Genomic DNA, 18,451 nt, shown 5'->3' on the forward strand with positions numbered 1-18,451 from the left:
AATTCCTCTTTTATAATCAGAAACATTGCTATAAGAACAATGAGAGTGTCGATGACTTTAACCTTATCACAGCAACCAGTAAGCAAGTGCCAGCGCTAGACAATTTCCAGGGACCCCAAAGTGCTACCAGTGCACTGCTGTCATCCACCAAGTAGGGTGTCTGTCTGCCTTTTCAATATACTAAGTATCAACACACACACAAAGTGGACTATCATGATACACCACTCATTAACCACCTTCATTTTTAGAACTTTGTGAAGCTTAACTGCTAAGATTTTCATAAGTTCATAACTGCTAAGTTCATAAGACTCCATGTTAAAATGAAAAAATATATTTCTTTGCTCTCTTTAGAATTCAAAACCTCTTTTAAATTAATTATTGTTACATTTATATGTATATATACATGCAGATATATTCTTAAAAACATTAATACAACCTGGTCAGTCCGTATAATGTTCCTTGTATATATGTTTTCAGGAATGACCATTTTGTATTAGATAGCCAGTTGGTGTTATTTTTCCTAAGAAAGACGATTTTACCACTTCTAGCACTTTTAGATCTCTGTACCTATTTGTATAGGGCTGAGGCCTCCTGGCCTTTACCTCATCCACATTAGTAACTCTACTGGTGTGGTCATTGTTAAGCTCCTGTTTTGATAGTCACGTTGGTGAGACTTTAGGTGTATATCTCCTGAAACTCTTAGGAGACACACTTCACAGCAAACTCCCTGTTCTTCTGGATCTTATAATTGTTTCTCTTCTTCTTATGCAATGATGCCTGAGCAATAGGTTCAGGAGTTGTGAGCAGTACATGAGAAAATTTAGAGAGAGGAAAAGGAATTGAAAAATGATGTAACTATATTATGGTCTCAATAACAATATATTTGGTTCAAGTTGTTTCAACAATTTAAAATTTAAAAATAACATTCAGAATTATAAAAGTTAATGGAGTAATTATATGTACTACATATCTAGCTACCATAATCTCTGAGACTTCAAAAGAGACATAGCACTTGACATTTGTATTTTTAAAATTTTAAGTACCAATCAAATAAATTATTTACTTCCATTTTATTTTACCAATAATTTAAGGTGATAGTGACTACTTGATTAACTGGAGGATGGATGAAAAACTATTGCACACATCTCTCCAAGTAAGACTAAATTATGGGGAAGAAATATGAAATGTAAGACAAGAATGACTTCATTGTCAATACTAATGGGATCATCCAAAAGTGTAGCATGGTTTTGCATTCCCCTTATTTGTGGCCCATCCTGACTCACTGTTAGTATGTTTTTTTAAAACAAGAAACATACCCAAACCTCAGCTCAACAGGAATGGAATTAACACTGCTGTAAAATTAGAATCAGGGAAGTGAAAACTTAGTAACTCAGCTGACTGGAAGATTCTGGGTTGAATAGACATGAGAACCCTGTGGAACATTCTGGAAAGAATGTGTTCCTTGCGTTCTTATAAGAGACTTGGCTCATCATCTCTTAGGAGCAGAGCTTCTCATATCAAACATATTAGGAGCCTTCAAAATTATCTGTTGGGTGGGAGAAGACTGTGGGATATATCATCCATATATCTAAAGACCAAACATGGGATTGAAAAGTGAAGTATTCTGTAGAATTGGTTTTTTTTTTTTCTCTTTTTAAAAATTAATTTGTGCTTCTCTTTTTTCTTTTTTAAAATTGGATATTCTTTGTATTTACATTTCAAATGTTATTCCCTTTCCCCTAATCCCTCACCCTCCCATTGCCTCCATGAAGTTGCTCTCTCTACCAACCACCCTCTTAGACCTCAGTACCTTGGAATTCCACCTACACTGGGAGAATGAGCCTCCCCTGGACCAAAGGCCTCTCCTCCCATTGATGCCAGAGAATGCCATCCTCTGCTGCATATGCACCTGGAGCCATGGGTCTCTTCATGCAAATTCATTGGTTGGTGTTTTGTCTCTGGGAGCTATGGTGGGTTTGGTTAGTTAATAATGTTGTTCTTCCCATGAGGTTGCAGACCCTTTCAGCTCTTTCAGTCCTTTTTCTAGCTCCTTCTGCATTTCTTTAAAAAAAAGAGCTGAAGAATAAGACTTTGTGGAAATAATTCAAAGGTTATTTTTTATTAGTTTTTATTTTTACTGGATATTCTATGTATTTATATGTCATATGTTACCCACACCCCCCATCCTCAATACCCCCTCAGCCTCCCCATTCTTTTATGAAGCTTCCACTCCCACCCACTCACTCCCACCTCATTTCCTGGCATTTGCCTACACTGGAGGAACAAACCTTCACAGGACCAAGGGCTTGTCTTATTGATGGTAGACAATGCCATTCTTTGCTATACATATATGTCTGGAGCCATGGGTCCCTCTATGTGTACTCACTGGTTAGTGGTTTAGTCACTGGGAATTATGGGGGGAAGTCTGGTTGTTTGGTATTATTGTCCTTCCTATCAGGTTGCAAATCCCTTCAGCTCCTCCAGTCCTTTCTCTAGATCCTCCACTGCGGTCCCCATGCTCGGTCTGATGGTTAGTTGCAAGCACCCTCATCTGTATCAGTAAGGCTCTGGCAGAGTATCTCAGGAGACATCCAAATTAGGCTCTGGTCATCAAGCACTTCTTGGCATCAGCAATAGCATCTGGGTTTGGTGGCTGCATATGGGATGGATACCTGGGTTGGGTAGGATGACCTTTTCTTCAGTACCTGATCCACTTTTTGTCCCTGTATTTCCTCCTTTGAGTATTTTGTTCTCTCCCTCAAGAAGGACTGAAGTATCCATATTTTGGTCTTTAATCTTCTTGAGCTTCATATGATCTGTGAATTGTTTCTTGGGTATTCTGAACTGTTGGGATAATATCACTTATCAGTGAGTGCATACCACCATGTGTGTTCTCCAGTGACTGGGTTAAATCACTCAGGATGATAGCATCTAGTTCCATCAATTTGCCCAAGAATTTCATGAAGTCATTAATAGCTGTGTAGTACTCCATTGTGTAAATGTACCACATTTTCTGTATCCATTATTCTGTTGAGGGACATCTGGGTTGTTTCCACCTTCTGGTTATTACAAATAAGGCTGCTATGAACATAATGGAGCATATGTATTTGTTATGTGTGGAAGCATCTATTTGGTATATGCCCACAAGTGGTATAGCTGGATCCTCAAGTAGGATTTCCATTTTTTAAAGAAACTTCCAGAATGATTTACAGAGCTGAATTCCACCAGCAATGGAGAATAGTTCCTCTTTCTTTACATCCTTGCTGGCATCTGCTGTCACCTGAGTTTTTGATCTTAGCCATTCTGACTGGTGTGAAGTGAGATCTCAGTGTTGTTTTGATTGGCATTTCCCTGATGCCTAAAGATGTTGAATATTTCTCTAAGTTCTTAGCCATTTGAGGTTCCTCAGGTGAGAATTCTCTGATTAGCTCTGTACCACATTTTTATTAGGGTTATTTGGTTCTCTGGTGTCTAATTTCTTGAGTTCTTTGTATATTTTTGATGTTAGTCCTCTATCAGATAAAGAGTTAGTAAAAATTTTCCCTATTGGTGGTTTGCCACTTTGTCCTACTGGGAATGTCCTTCACTTCACAGGTTCTTTTCAATTTTTATTAGGTCTAGTTTGTCAATTATTGATCTTTGAGCATAAGCCATTGGTGTTCTGTTCAGGAAAATTTCCCCTGTGACAATGTGTTCGAGGTACTTTTCCACTCTTCTATTAGATTTATTGTATCTGGTTTTATGTGGAGGTCCTTGATCCACTTGGATTTGAGCTTTGTACAAAGAGATAAAAGATCAATTTGCATCCTTCTACATTCTGACCACCAGTTGAACCAGTAATATTTGTTGAAAAATTCTGTCTTTTTTCCACTGAATAACTTTGAGGTCAGGAATAGTGATTCCCTGAGAAGTTCTTTTACTGTTGAGATTGGTTTTTGATATCCTGGGTTTTGTTTTGTTTTGCTTTTGCTATTCCAGATAAATTTGAGAATTTCTATTTTTGTCTCTGTGCAGAAGTGAGTTGGAATTTTAATGGGGATTGCATTGAATCTGTAGATTGCTTTAGGTTAGATGGCCATTTTTACTATTTTTTTCCAGCCTATTCATGAGCATGAGAGTTTTCCATATTCTGTGGTCTTCAATTTCTTTCTTCAGAGACTTGCAGTTCTTTTCATACAGATCTTCCACTTGCTTGGTTAGTGTCACAACAAGGTATTTCATATTATTTATGACTATTCTAAAAGGTGTCATTTCCCAAATTTCTTACTCAGCCTGTTTATCCTTTGAATAGAGGAAAGTTACTGATTTGTTTGAGTCAATTTTGTATCCAGCTACCTTACTGAAGTTTTTTTTATCAGCTCTAGAAGTTCTTGCATGAATTGTGTGTGTGTGTGTGTGTAGTGTGGTGTGGTGTGGTGTGTGTGTGTGTGTGTGTGTGTGTGTGTGTGTGTGTGTGTAACTTATGGACACTATCATATTATCTGCAAATAATGATATGTTGACTTCCTCTTTTTTTATCCCTTTAATCTTCTTTGTTGTATAATTTGCTCTGGGTAAAATTTCAAGTATTATATTAAATAGATGGGGGATAGTGGGCAGTCTTGTCTTGTACTTGATTTTATTAGGATTGCTTCAAGTTTTTCTCCATTTAGTTTTATGTTGGTTATTGGCTTGCTGTATATTGTTTTATTATACTTAGGTATATGCCTTGAATTCCTATTCTCTCCAATACTGTTAGCATGAAGGGGTGTTGAATTTTGTCCAGTGCTTTCTGAGCATCTAATGAGATGATGCTGTTTTTTTTCTTTTAGTTTGTTTATATAATAGATTACATTGATGGATTTTCATATATTGAGCCAGCCCTGCATCCCTGGGGTGAATCCTACTTTGATCATGATAGATGATCGTTTTGATGTATTCTTTGATTCCATTTGCACAAATTTTATTGAGTAGTTTTGCATTGATATTCATGAGTGAAACTGGTCTAAAATTCAACTTCCTTTTTGGGTTTTTGTTTAGGTATGAGCATAATTATGGCTTCATAGAATAAATTGGATAGTATTCCTTCTGTTTCTATTTTGTGGAATGTTTTGAAAAATATTTGTATTAAGTCTTCTTTGAAGGTCTGATAGTCCTGGGAATTTTTTGGTTGGGAGACTTCCAGTATCTGCCCTATTTCTTTGGAGTGAGGGATGTTTAGATGGTTTATCTAATCCTGATTTAACTTTCATACCTGGTATCTGTCTAGAAAATGGTCCTTTTCATTCAGTTTTTCCAGTTTTGTTGCATATTGGTTTTGCGATAGGATCTGATAATTTTTTGAATTTCCTCGGTTTCAGTTGTTGTTTCTCCACTTTCATTTTTGATTTTGTTAATTTGGATACTGTCTCTGTGCCCTTTGGTTAGTCTGGCTAAGGGTTTATCAATCTTGTTGATTTTCTCAAACAACAAGTTTCTGATTTGTTGATTCTTTGTGAATGTTCTCTTTTGTTTCTATTTGGGTTATTTCAGCCCTGAATTTGATTATTTCCTACTGTCTACTTTTCTTAGGTGTATATTCTTCCTTTTGTTCTAGAGTGTGCTGTCAAGCTACTAGTATATGCTCTCTCCAATTTTTTAAAATATATATATATTTATTTTATTTACATGAATACACTGTAGCTGTCTTCAGATACACCAGAAGGCATCAGATCACATTACAGATGGTTGTGAGCCACCATGTGGCTGCTGGGAATTGAACTCAGGACCTCTGGAAGAGCAATTAGTGTTCTTAACTACTGAGACATCTCTCTAGGGTTCTCCAATTTCTTTATGGAAGCACTCAGAGCTATGAGTTTTTCTCTTACCACCATGTTCATTGTGTTCCATAAGTTTGGGTATGTTGTGCCTTCATTTTCATTACATTCTAAAAACTTTTTAATTTCTTCCCTGACCAAGTTATCATTGAGTAGATAGTTGTTTAACCTCCAAGTGTTTGGAGGATTCCTGTTGTTTTTGTTGTTGTTAAAGGCCAGTATTAGTCCATGGTGATCTGATAGGGTGCATTGGATTATTTCAATTTTTTTTTATTGGTTGAGGCTTGTTTTGTGTCCAATTATATGGTCATCTTTTTAGAATGTACTGTGAGCACTGTATATTTTTAGTTTGTTTTAGGGTGAAGTGTTCTGTAGACATCTTTTAAGTCCATTTGCTTTATAAATTCTATTAATTTCACTGTGTCTCTGTTTAGTTTCTGTTCCTATGGTCGTCCCATTGGTGAAAGTGAGGTGTCAAAGTCTCTTACTATTATTGTGTGAGGTTCAATGTGTGCTTTGATCTTCAGTAATGTTTCTTTTACACATATGGTTCCCTTGCATTGGGGCATAGGTGTTCAGAATTAAGAGTTCCTCTTGGTGGATTTTTCTTTTGATGAGTATGAAGTGTACTTCCTCATCGTTTTTGGTAACTTTGCGTTGAAAATCTATTTTATTCCACATTAGAATTGCTATTACAGCTTGTTTCTTGGGACGATTTGCCTGGAAAACTTTTTCCAGCCTTCATCTTAGAGTTAGTGTCTGTGTTTGTTACTGAGGCTCATTTCTTGTATGCAGCAAAATGCTGGGTCCTGGGTCCTGGGTCCTGGTTCCTGGGTCCTGTTTTCTTATCCAGACTGCTAATCTATATCTTTTTATTGGGGAAATGATCCATTTATGTTCAGAGATATTAAGGACCAATGATAGTTGCCTCGTGTTACTTTTGTTGTTAGATGTGGAATTATGCTTTTGTGGTTCTCTTCTTCTTCTTCTCCTTCTCCTTCTTCTTCTCCTTCTCCTTCTCCTCCTCCTCCTCCTTCTTCTTTTGTAGTAAAAAGAGTAGGTTTTTGCTTTTTCTTGGGTGTAGTTTCCCCGTCTTGTATTAGAGATTTGCATCTATTATCCTTGTAGGGCTGGATTTGTGGAAAGATAATGTGTAAATTTGGTTTTGTCATTGAATATCTTGACTTCTCCTTCTATGGTAATTGAGAGTTTTGCTGGACATAGTAGTCTGGGCTGGCATTTTTGTTCTCTTAGGATCTGTATGACATCTGCCCAAGATCTTCTGGCTTTTAGAGTCTCTTTTCCGAAGTCTGGTGTAATTCTGTTGTGCCCCCCTTTTTAGGCTGCTTGACCACTTTCCCTTATCACTTTCAATGTTCTTTATTTGTCCTGTGCATTTGGTGTTCTATTTTGTGGTGGGAAGTGAATCTGCACTCTTGTATTCATTAACATGAGATTTTTTAATTAAAGTTTTAGCAGAACAGAAGAATCATTAAATAATAAATTCTTCCTTCCCTAAAATCTACAAAAATGCCTCTCAAGCCTAATTAGGAAGAGAAAGACTTTTAGGAAGTTAATTTTTATAACTGTCAATTCAATAAATACTTTTGGATAGTGTGAGAATTTTACACCTATTTTGAAAAACACTTCAAAATGTCATCATAATAAGGTAAGATCATGTTCAAATTTATCTTCAGTGAAAATTATGGAAGGCCTACAGCAAGTGCCTTAAAATGGTATTGTTTTGGATTTCTAACTTGAAGAATATTTAATTGTGATATACTACATCTGTGACAAAAATACCTTAAATAAAAACATATGAGTGCCTGTGTTCAAGCTTTCTTCTTAACCTAATAAAAGTGAGCTCAGAGCTCTGGAATAGGTAAAGGTAAAGTGGGCTGCTTCCAATGGAGGGAAAGGGTGAGCTTCAGAGGGTCACATTAGTTCATCTCTCATTCCTTTCTTTTGATGGCTTTTGGGAAACTTTCAGAAGCCTTCAGTATTCAGCACAACACAAACCAAAATTTTTATAAAATCTCAACACTTTAGGAAGGGAGGAGAAAAAAACAACAACAACAAAAAAAAATGGGCTGGGGTAACACCAAAGATGACTGCACAGGAACATTCACAGAAGCAAATGGATGAGCTTTGGGGCTTTCCTATTTGTTTAATCAGTGGATGATCTACAGGCCTAACACTGACATCATCAGGACTTGTAAATATAAATAAGGCTCCTTGATCTTCCCTTAATAATTATACCTGTGCTTAGTAGTAAGAAAGGCACTATATCAGAGGTGTCATAGACTAAAAATAAAAGTCATACTTATTTCCTATCTGTAATGAACTTGCACATAGTTGTAAGGAGGAAAAAATAACTTTTCTAAATGCATCATCCACCCATTTTTCATTCAGCATTCACTTACTCAGCACAATGTTTATTAGCATATCTCAAACATAGTATCAGGGTTTTGTTATGCCTTCTTTGGTTCTTTTGTATTTTCTCCGACCTTCCAGTTTCCTTTTCTTTTTCTTATTTTAATCTCTTCTTTTTCCTTTTTCACCTTTATCACTCTCACTATCTTAATCAGCCCTGCAAATTAATTAAAATGTGAAATTTCTTTTAGCATGGAAAATAATATTTTACATATATTTATTATTATAAATAAAATAGTAATAAATAAAATGGAAACAAGCACTTGGAAGTCAGGTTCTATCTTTGCGAAGGTCTGAGCTTCATTAGAATAAATTATCCATCATGAAATACAAGTGACTGATAAAGTCACTCCTGTTTTGAATGGCTGTAGGGAGCATGAAAGGAAGAGTAAAATGAAAACATAAAGAAGCCCTTGGGCAAAGAAAGGCTTAGGGAAAACTACTATATAGAGGAAAAGCCCAGAGCTGCAGAAGTCTCCAGCTTTGTCTGGAACTGCAGTGTCTGTACAGTACAGCTGCAGAGCACAGGCATTTGTATGAGGATGATAGCGGGTCTCACATGAATTATGGAGACTTAACAAAATGGCAGCACAAGCTGACTTCCCACAACAAGATCGTGTCCCATGAGTATTCAAGAAGTTTGAAATTCAATGAGTAGAGACAAATTCTCAACAAGAGATGATAAGAAAATGAAACTGAGACTCCCAAAGGCATGCTACGATGTATGCATGCTGATCCTCAGGCTTTTGGAGACCCTAGCAAACTTCAGTCATTCCTGGAATACTTTCACCTGCCCTCTAAAGATCACAGTGCAGTATTTTCAGACAGTTTGCTTGAAATGATTGCCCAGGTCTTGACCTCTTCTCCCTCATTTCTGTCAGTCGAAATACTATACATCCTTCCAGCCTTAATTTAAGTGTCACAGATAATCTCTCCCAATTCAAAAGGTCTATAGAGATGTTTCTGTATCAAATACAGCATTAATATATTTTGCTTTATGTCACTAGTAAACATGTGCTTCTATATTTGTGGGTCTGAAAGAGATGGGTGGTGTGACAGGGCTAGAGAACATGCATTTAAAGACAAACCAATAGGCTTAAGCCAGTGTGGCACAAGGCTGTTTCCAGCTTTTAGAAGGCTGAGGCATGAGAACCTTGAGTTCAAGGCCAGACTAGGGTATGTACTAAGATTCCAACTGAAAATAAAAGTATCCACAATAATAAAAGGAAAAGAACGAAGAAACTTTTGGCTAGGATGATTTTGTATCAGCATATATTGATATGAATATGAAATATACATGTCATATTCAAAGTTCTACAGAAAGTAAGTAAAGAAATCTATCTTACTCTCACCATCTCTGAGTAGAGAACAGAATTGATTTTTGTGTCTAGCCGAAACAATGTTTTCTGTACATTTTTCTCATCCACAGGCAAGCCAGGCTAGTAGGTGAAGAAAGAGTAGGCCAACAGAATCTAACAATGGTACATTAGTTTACACTTATTAGTTTTGGTCTAGGCAGTAGTAGGTATCTAAAACCTAACCAACTCTTTACCATCCATCTCAGCATATAAAATTAGGTGAGAAGGATTTGGGGATATAATGCTAGCATAGAGCTGCTGGTATGTGTCCACTACAGGAAAAAATGTAGTCCAACAGAAAAAGTCAAAAGAGATAGAGAAGAGAGATTTCTTAACTTACCATTCTAATCCCAAACAGTTCCTTTGATGAGAAAAAGTATCCTTCCTTATCTTTTGTGATGAATTTTTAAAATATTGAACAACTTTATTTTAAAAAACAAAGATAAATGTACAGATTTTAAGCATTTTTGCATAAAGGATATGAATACATTTTGTCAGTACTTGATTTTTTTTTAAAGGTTTTATAGTATACATTAAAATCTTACTAGTTGCAATGAGCATAAAGTACATGTAAAACAGGATGTAACCAGGAATTAGTAAAAGTTTTCTTAGTGTGTAAAGATTAAGCATAATGGTTTTTCATTTTCTTTCTTTTTTCTTTTTGCCTTTGTATTTCTTGAACTTCATATAGTCTGTGAGTTGTTTCTGGGGTGTTCAGAGTTTTCTGGGGTTAGTATCCAATTATCAGTGACTGTATATTATGTCTGTTCTTTTGTGACTGGGTTACCTCACTCAGGATGATATTCTCTAGATGCATCCATTTTCTTAAAAATTTCATAAAGTCATTATTTCTGATAGCTGAGTAGTTCTCCATTGTGTAAATATACCACAATGTTTGTATCCATTCATCTTCTGTAGGACATCTGCATTCTTTCCAGCTTCTGGCTATTATAAATAGGGCTGCTATGAACATTGTGGTGCATGTGTCTTTGCTGTATGTTGGAGCTTCACTGAGGTATATGCCCAAGAAGTGGAATAACCGGGTCTTAAGTTAGTACTATGTCCAATTTTCTGAGGAATCACCAGACTGATTTCCAGAGTGGTTGTACCAGTTTACAATCCCAGCAATAGTGGAGAAGTGTACCTCTTTCTCTGCATCCACACCAGTATCTGCTGTCATTTGAATTTTTGATCTTGGCCAATCTGGTTGGTGTGAGGTGGAATCTCAGTGTTGTTTTGATTTGCATTTCCCTGATGGCTAATGATGTCGAGCACTTCCTTAGATGCTTCTCAGCCATTCGATATTCCTCAATTGAAAACTTTGTGTTTAGTCTCTGAACCCCATTTTTAATAGGGTTGTTTGGTTCTCTGGTGTCTAACTTCTTGAGTTCTTTGTATACCTTAGATATTAGGCATCTATCAGCTGTGGAGTTGGTAAAGATCTTTTCCCAATCTGTTTGCTGCCATTTTGTTTTCTTGACAGTGTTTTTAGCCTTATAGAAACTTTACAATCTCATTAAGTCTCATTTGTCAATATTTGACCTTAGAGTATGAGCAATTGGTGCTCTGTTCAGGAATTTTTCTCCTGTGGCTATGTGTTCAAAGGTTTTCACTACTTTCTCTTCTAATAGTTTCAGTGTACCTGATTTAATGTGGAGATCTTTGATCCACATGCTCTTGAGCTTTGTACAAGGAGATAAGAAAGGGTGTATTTTCATTCTTCTGCATGCTGAGTGCCAGTTAGACCAACACAATTTGTTTAAGAGACTGTCCTTTTTCCATTGAATGTTTTCAGCTCCTTTGGCAAAAATGAAGGGCTCATTTCTGGATCTTCTATTCTATTCCATTGATCCACGTGCCTATCTCTGTACCAGTACCATGCAGTTTTTAGCACAATTGCCTTGTAATATAGACTGAGGTCAGGAATGGTGATTCCCGCAGATGTTTTCTTGTTGTTGAGGATGGATTTCACTATTCTAGGTCTTTTGTTATTCCAAATGAAATTGCACATTGCTCTTTACAACTCTATGAAGAATTGGGTTGGAATTTTGATGGGGATTGCATTGAATCTGTAGATTGATTTTGGTAAGATGGCTATTTTTACAATGTTGATCCTTCCATGAGCATGGGAGATCTTTCCATTTTCTGAGATCTTCCTTGATTTCCTTCTTTAGAGATTTGAAGTTCTTGTCATACAGGTCCTTCACTTGCTTAGTTAGAGTCACACCAAGGTATTTCATATTGTTTGTGACTATTGTGAAGGGTATCTTTTCCCTAATTTCTTTGTCTGCATGTTTGGCCTTTGAGTATAGGAAGGCTACTGATTTGTTTAGGTAATTTTATATCCAGCCACTTTGCTGAACTTGTTTATCAACTGTAGAAGTTCTCTGGTGGAATTTTTGGGGTCACTTATATACACTATCATGTCATCTGCAAACAGTGATGTTTTTACTTCTTCCTTTCCAATTTGTATCCCTTTGATTTCCTTTTGCTATCTAATTGCTCTGGCCAGGACTTCCAGTACTATGTTGAATAGGGGAGAGTGGGCAGCCTTGTCGAGTCCCTGATTTTAGTGGGATTGCTTCACGTTTCCCACCATTAAGTTTGATGTTGGCTATTGGTTTGCTGTATATTGCTTTTATTATGTTTAGGTATGAACTTTGGATTCCTGTTGTTTCCAAGACTTTTAACATGAAGGGGTATTGAATTTTGTCAAATGGTTTCTCAGCATCTAGTGAGATGACCATGTGATTTTGTTCTTTGAGTTTGTTTATATGGTGGATTACATTGATGGATTTCCTTATATTAAACCATCCTTGCATCCCAGGGATGAAGCCTACTTGATCATGGTGAATGATCGGTTAGATGTGTTCTTGGATTCGGTTTATAAGGGTTTTGTTGAGTATTTTTTGCTCAATGTTCATAGGTGAGATTGGTCTGAAGTTTTCTTTCCTTGTAGGGTCTTTGTGTAATTTAGGAACAAGGGTTATTGTGGCCTCAAAAAAAATGAGTTAGGTAGTGTTTTGTCTGATTCTATTTTATGGAATAGTTTGGAGAGTATTGGTATTATGTCTTCAATTATTGTCTGATAGAAATCTGCAATGAACCCATTGCGACCTGGCTTTTTTGGTTGCATACAATACCATAACACCTAAAGAAATAGATGACTTCCTGTATTGTTTTGATGGTTTACCTGGTCCTGGTTTAACTTTAGTATCTGGTATATGTCTAGGAATTCATCCATTTCCTCCAGATTTTCCAGCTTTGTTGAGTATAGGCTTTTGTTGTAGGATCTGATAATTTCTTGTTCAGTTGTTATTTTTCCACTTTCCTTTCTGATTTTGTTAATTTGGTTGCTCTTTCTTCGCCCTCTAGTTAGTCTGGCTAAGGTTTTATCAATCTTGTTAATTTTCTCAAAGAACCAGCTCTTGTTTTTGTTGATTCTTTGATTGGTTCTTTTTGTTTCTATTTGGTCAGTTTTAGCTCTGTGCTTGATTATTTCTTGTGGTCTACACCTCTTGGGCGAATCTGCTTCCTTTTGTCCTAGATCTTTCAACTGTGCTGTCAAGTTTCTCCTGTATACTCTCTTCATTTTCTTTTGGATGCACTCAGAGCTATGAGTTTTCCTTTCAGTACTGCTTTCATTGCATCCCATAGGTTTGGGTATATCGTGTTTTCATTTTCATTGAATTCTAGAGAATCCCTAATTTTTTTTCTTTATTTCTTCTTTGACCTTCCTATCCTTTAATAGAGCATTGTTTAGTTTCCATGTATATGTGGGCTTTTTGTTGTCTTTGTTGTTATTAAAGACCAGCTGTAGAACATGGTGATCTGAGAGGATGCATGGGAGTATTTCAATCTTCATATATCTATTGAGTCTTGTTTTGTGACCGATTATATGATCAATTTTGGAGAAGATGCCAAGGGGTGCTGAGAAGAAGGTGTATTCTTTTTTTTTAAGGATGATATGTTCTGTAGCTATGTATTAATTCCAATTGGTTCATAACCTCTGCTAGTTTTACTGTGTCCTGGTTCAGTTTTTGTTTCCATGATCTGTCCATTGATGAGAGTTCAGTGTTCAGGTCTCTCACTATTATTGTGTGGGGTGAATGTATGTTTTGAGCTTTAGTAGGGTTTCTTTTATGAATAAGTGTGCTCTTGTATTTGGAGCTTATATGTTAAGGATTGAGAGTTCCTCCTGACAAATTATCCCTTTAATGAGTAAAAAGTGTCCTTCCTTGTCTTTTTTGATAACTTATGGTTGAAAATCTACTTTACTCGATTTTAGAATGGCCACTCCAGCTTGCTTTTTCAGGGTGTTTGCTTGGAAGGTTTATTCCCAACCTTTTACTCTGAGATAGTGTCTGTCTTTGTCTCTGAGATTAGTTTCCTATAAGCAGCAAAATGCTGGATTCTGTTTATGTATCCAGTCTGATAGCCTAAATCTTTTGATTGGGGAATTGAGTCCAATTATGTTAACTGATATTAAGGAATAGTGGTTGCTGTTTCCTGCTATTTTTGCTTTTAGAGGTAGAATTGTGCCTGAGTGTCATTCTTCTTTTAGTTTTCTTGCTTAGGTATTTTCTTGTTTTTACTAGGATGTAGTTCCCCTCATTATTGAGTTTTCCACCTATAATTCGTTGTAGTACTGAGTTTGTGGTCAGATATTGTGTAAATTTAGTTCTGTCTTATAATATCTTGGTCTGTCCATCTATGATGATTGAGAGTTTTGCTGGGTATAGCATCTTGAGCTAACACTTGTGTTCTCTTGGGGTCCGCATGATGTCTGTTCAGGATCTTCTAGCTTTCATAGTCTCTGTTGAGAAGTTGGGTGTGATTCTGATTGGTCTACCTTTATATGTTACATGACCTTTTCCTTTACTGCTTTTAATATTCTTTCTTCGCTTTGGGCACTTGGTGTTTTGACTATTATGTGTCGGGAGGAATTTCATTTTTGGTCCAATGTATTTGGAGTTCTGTAGGCTTGTTTTATGCTCATAGTCATCTAACTCTTAAGGGTAGGGAAGTTTTTTCTATGATTTTTTTGAAGATATTTACTGTGCCTCTTAGTTGATATTCTTTGCCCTCTTCTATTTCTATTATCCTTAGGTTTGGTCTTCTCATTGTGTCCTGGATCTCCTGGATATTTTGGGTTAGGAGCTTTTTGGCTTTTGCATCTTCTCCGACTGTTTTGTGTATGTTTTCCATTTTGTCTTCATCCCCTTAGATTCTCTCTTCCATCTGTTGTAGTCTGTTGGAGATGCTTGCATCTGTGACTACTGATTTCTTTTTTAGGTTTTCTACCTCAGTGTTGTCTCTTTTAGTGTTTTCTTTATTGTTTCTTTTTTTATTTTAAATTCCATTTTCAATTCCTTTATCTCTTTAGTTCTGCTTTCCTCTACTTCTTTGATTTATTTGAGTATTTTTCTTGTTTCCTCTTTAAAAGCTTCTATTTCTTTATGCTTTTCCTCCCTGTTTTGTTTACGAGTGTCTATTATCATCTTGAGGTATAATTTGGGGCCTGAGTTTTCTGGAGTGTTTGGCATCCTGCTGTTTGCTTTGATGGGAGAGCTGGGTTCTGGTGTTGCCTGGTCCTCTTGGTTTCCATTGGGTAATTTCTTTTGCTTTTTCCTTGCCATCTTGTTGTCTGTGATTATACATGGTCTTGTTGTCAGTGATTGGTTCCTGTCTCTCCCGTGTACCTGGCCTATGTCCCTGGATCTCTGCTGTTCCTGCTGGCAGATGGCCTGAGTGTTTGTTGTGCATGCATGGGCCCTCCACTTGCAAACTGAGTCTGTATGGCAGAGTTCCTGCTACCATAAACCACTGGGTGGGGTGTGCCTTCTGAGCACTTGCCCCAGACCTCTCTGCACCCTTCTACTCGCAGTGCCGTCTCACCAGGCCTGTGTCCCTGGATCTCCCTCTATTTCTGTTTTTAATTCCTTTACCTGTTTGATTGTGCTTTCCTGTAGCTCTTTAAGTGATTTTTGTTTTTGTTTTTGTGTTTGTGTGTGTGTGTGTGTGTGTGTGTGTGTGTGTGTGTGTGTTTCTTCTTTTAGGACTTCAACTTGTTTGTGTGTATTCTCCTGGCTTTCTTATACTTCTTTAAGTGTATTTATGCACTTTTGAGGATCTCCACCATCATCATGAAGTATGATTTTAAGTCTAAATCTCATTTTTCTGGTGAGTTGGGATATCCACTATTTGCTGTCATGGGAGAACTGAGTTCTGATGTTGCCAGGTAGTCTAGGTTTCCACTTCTTAGATTCTTGTGCTTGCCTCTTGACATCTTGCTATTGGTGGTGCTAGGTGATCTTGTCTCTGACTGGAGCTTGTCTCTCCTGTGGGTCTGTGGGCCCGTGGTCCCTGGAGGAAGATTGCTCCTGTGTATTCATCTCTCTGGGTAGGCTGTGAGTTCCTATGGAGGTGCCCAGTACTGATGCAACGGCAGAGCTCTGTCCTTGGGCCCGAAGTGTCTGTTCTCAGGCTGCACTGCTACTTGGGCTCTGAGAGTTCTGGGCAGCATCTCTGGGATAGTCAGTGGAAAGGGAGTGTGGACTCACCCCTGGGCTCAGCAGTGAGAGCCCTCCTGAAGGTCTTCTGGGCTTCCAACAACATGCAGGCAGGCTGCCAGTCCTGGTGAAACTCGAATTCATTGTTTTTAATAGCTCTGTATTACTACATTGTTTAAATGTACCACATTTTCTGTGTCCATTCCTCTGCTGAAGGAGACATCAGTTTTTTTTTTTGTTTTTTTTTTTTTTTTTTTTTTGTTTTTTGTTTTTTGTTTTTCCAGCTTCTGGCCATTATAAATAATGCTGCAATGAACATAGTGGAGCATGTGTTTTTGTTATGTTTCAAAACATCTTTTCAGTATATGCCCAGAAGTGGTATAGCTGGGTCCTCAGGTAGTACTGTGCCCAATTTTCTGAGGAACCACCAAACTGATTTCCAGAGTGGTTGTACCAGCTTGCAGCCCCACTCAAAATGGAGCCTCCTTCTCAATATCCTTGTCAGTGTCTGCTACTACCTGGGCTTTTGGTCTCAGCCATTTCAACCAGTGTGAGGTGGAAACACAAGGTATTTTTTGATTTGCATTTTCCTGATGACTAAGAATGTTGAACATTTCTGTAGGTGCTTCTTGGCCATTTGATATTCTCCAGCTGAGAATTCTCTGTTTATCTCTGTCCTCATTTTAATAAGGTTATTTGGTTCTCTGGAGTTTAACTTCTTGAGTTTTTTGTATATATTGGATATTAGCACTTTATCAAGTGGTCAGCCCTAAAAGTATGATGATATATATGCACATGTATATGTGTATGCACACATGTATGTGTATATATATATATGTATATGTGTGTGTGTGTGTTTGTGTGTGTATTAAGAAGATTGTATTTATATAGGCAGTTGATTTTGTGTTTGTTTGTGTGTGTGTGTAACAGTAATAAGGCAAAAGAGGCCACAAACTTGAGAAACAGTGGTTATAAGGAGGAAAAGGAAGAAATGACATAATTATGTTTTAATTTAAAAAAATAAAAATAATTGCAAATCATGAAAAGTCAAAAAAACTATAAAAAGAAAAAAGAATAAGAAGAAAATTCGAAAGAGTTGGTGTATCTGTCTCCCAACAAGGTAATTGGCGCAGTCATCATCATATCTGCAAACACAGGCAAATCTAGAATTGTTTTTATTATCTCTTTTCTACTAACTTGCAAAATCAAAATTCAAGACAATTTTTAGATAGTAAGCAATACGAAATTAGTGGCTGGTAAATAGGGATCATCGCTTAACCTTGGCTTAGAATCAAATATTGAAATGAATTATAAAAAGATACTTATTGCAGAAAAGAGATATTGACAGACCTACAGAACTACTGTCATAGCATAAGTGAGCAACAGAAGGTGTTGGAGCAGAAATTGACGAAATGGAGCTGAAGAAGATCATTTTATGGGTTAAGGGGACAGTCACCAAGCCTGGCAACCAGGTTGAAGCTGGGATCCACTGGTGACGGGGAGAACTGATTTCCTCTAGGATAAATGTGTGCCCCTACACACATAAAGGCAAGAACACACTCACACAAGGTAAACAATGACAATAATAATTTTAAAAGAATATTTTTAAATGTCCTCCATACACTACATTTAAAAGTACTGGTTGTAAGCTTCTGGAGGTGTTCTAAGAGGGATTTGGGAAATATGATGAGTCTGCTCCCTACACCAACTCCTGCTTCCAGATCAGTCAATCAGAGGGTTGTGTTGTTCCCGGCCTCTGGTGCCATTCCTCAGAAGATGTCCAGGAGCCTGTGGTGCCCAGCCACGGCTGGCCTGAATGACTCCCAGTCCTTCTTCTATCTTGAGAATCTGTTTTTCTTCTGTTTAAACAAGCTTCTCCAAGAGATGGGAGGTATCTGTTTCCTGACTCTGTCTCGCTGAAAATGTGCATGGATGTGAGCCTGCAAAAATTTGCGAATTTCCTCTCTCTGATCCATGAGACAAGGAAGAATAAATTCTCTAAGCAGAGAGAGGTGAGTTGCTTAATGGAGAAGATTTGTGGTAGAAGATACCCAGAAGTTACTAGATACAACTTAAAGTCTGGCTTTAAAAAAAATGCATATTTTTTATTCACATTGCATATGTTATCCCCTTTCCAGTTTCCGGCCCATCCTCCCTATCCCTTCCCACTTGCCCCCCTTCTATGAGGGTGTTTACCCACCCACCCACCCCTGCCTGCCTCCCCGCCCTGACATTCCCCTTGTCTTATTCTCCAGGAACAGCCATCAACCCTGAGGATTTTATTCCCATCCTCAGATGGCATTAATGCTTTGAAAGCCAACACAGGTCAAACACCTTCCTCCCACTCTCTAAG

This window comes from Micromys minutus (genome assembly GCF_963924665.1).
Source record: "Micromys minutus genome assembly, chromosome: 6".
Taxonomy (NCBI): domain Eukaryota; kingdom Metazoa; phylum Chordata; class Mammalia; order Rodentia; family Muridae; genus Micromys; species Micromys minutus.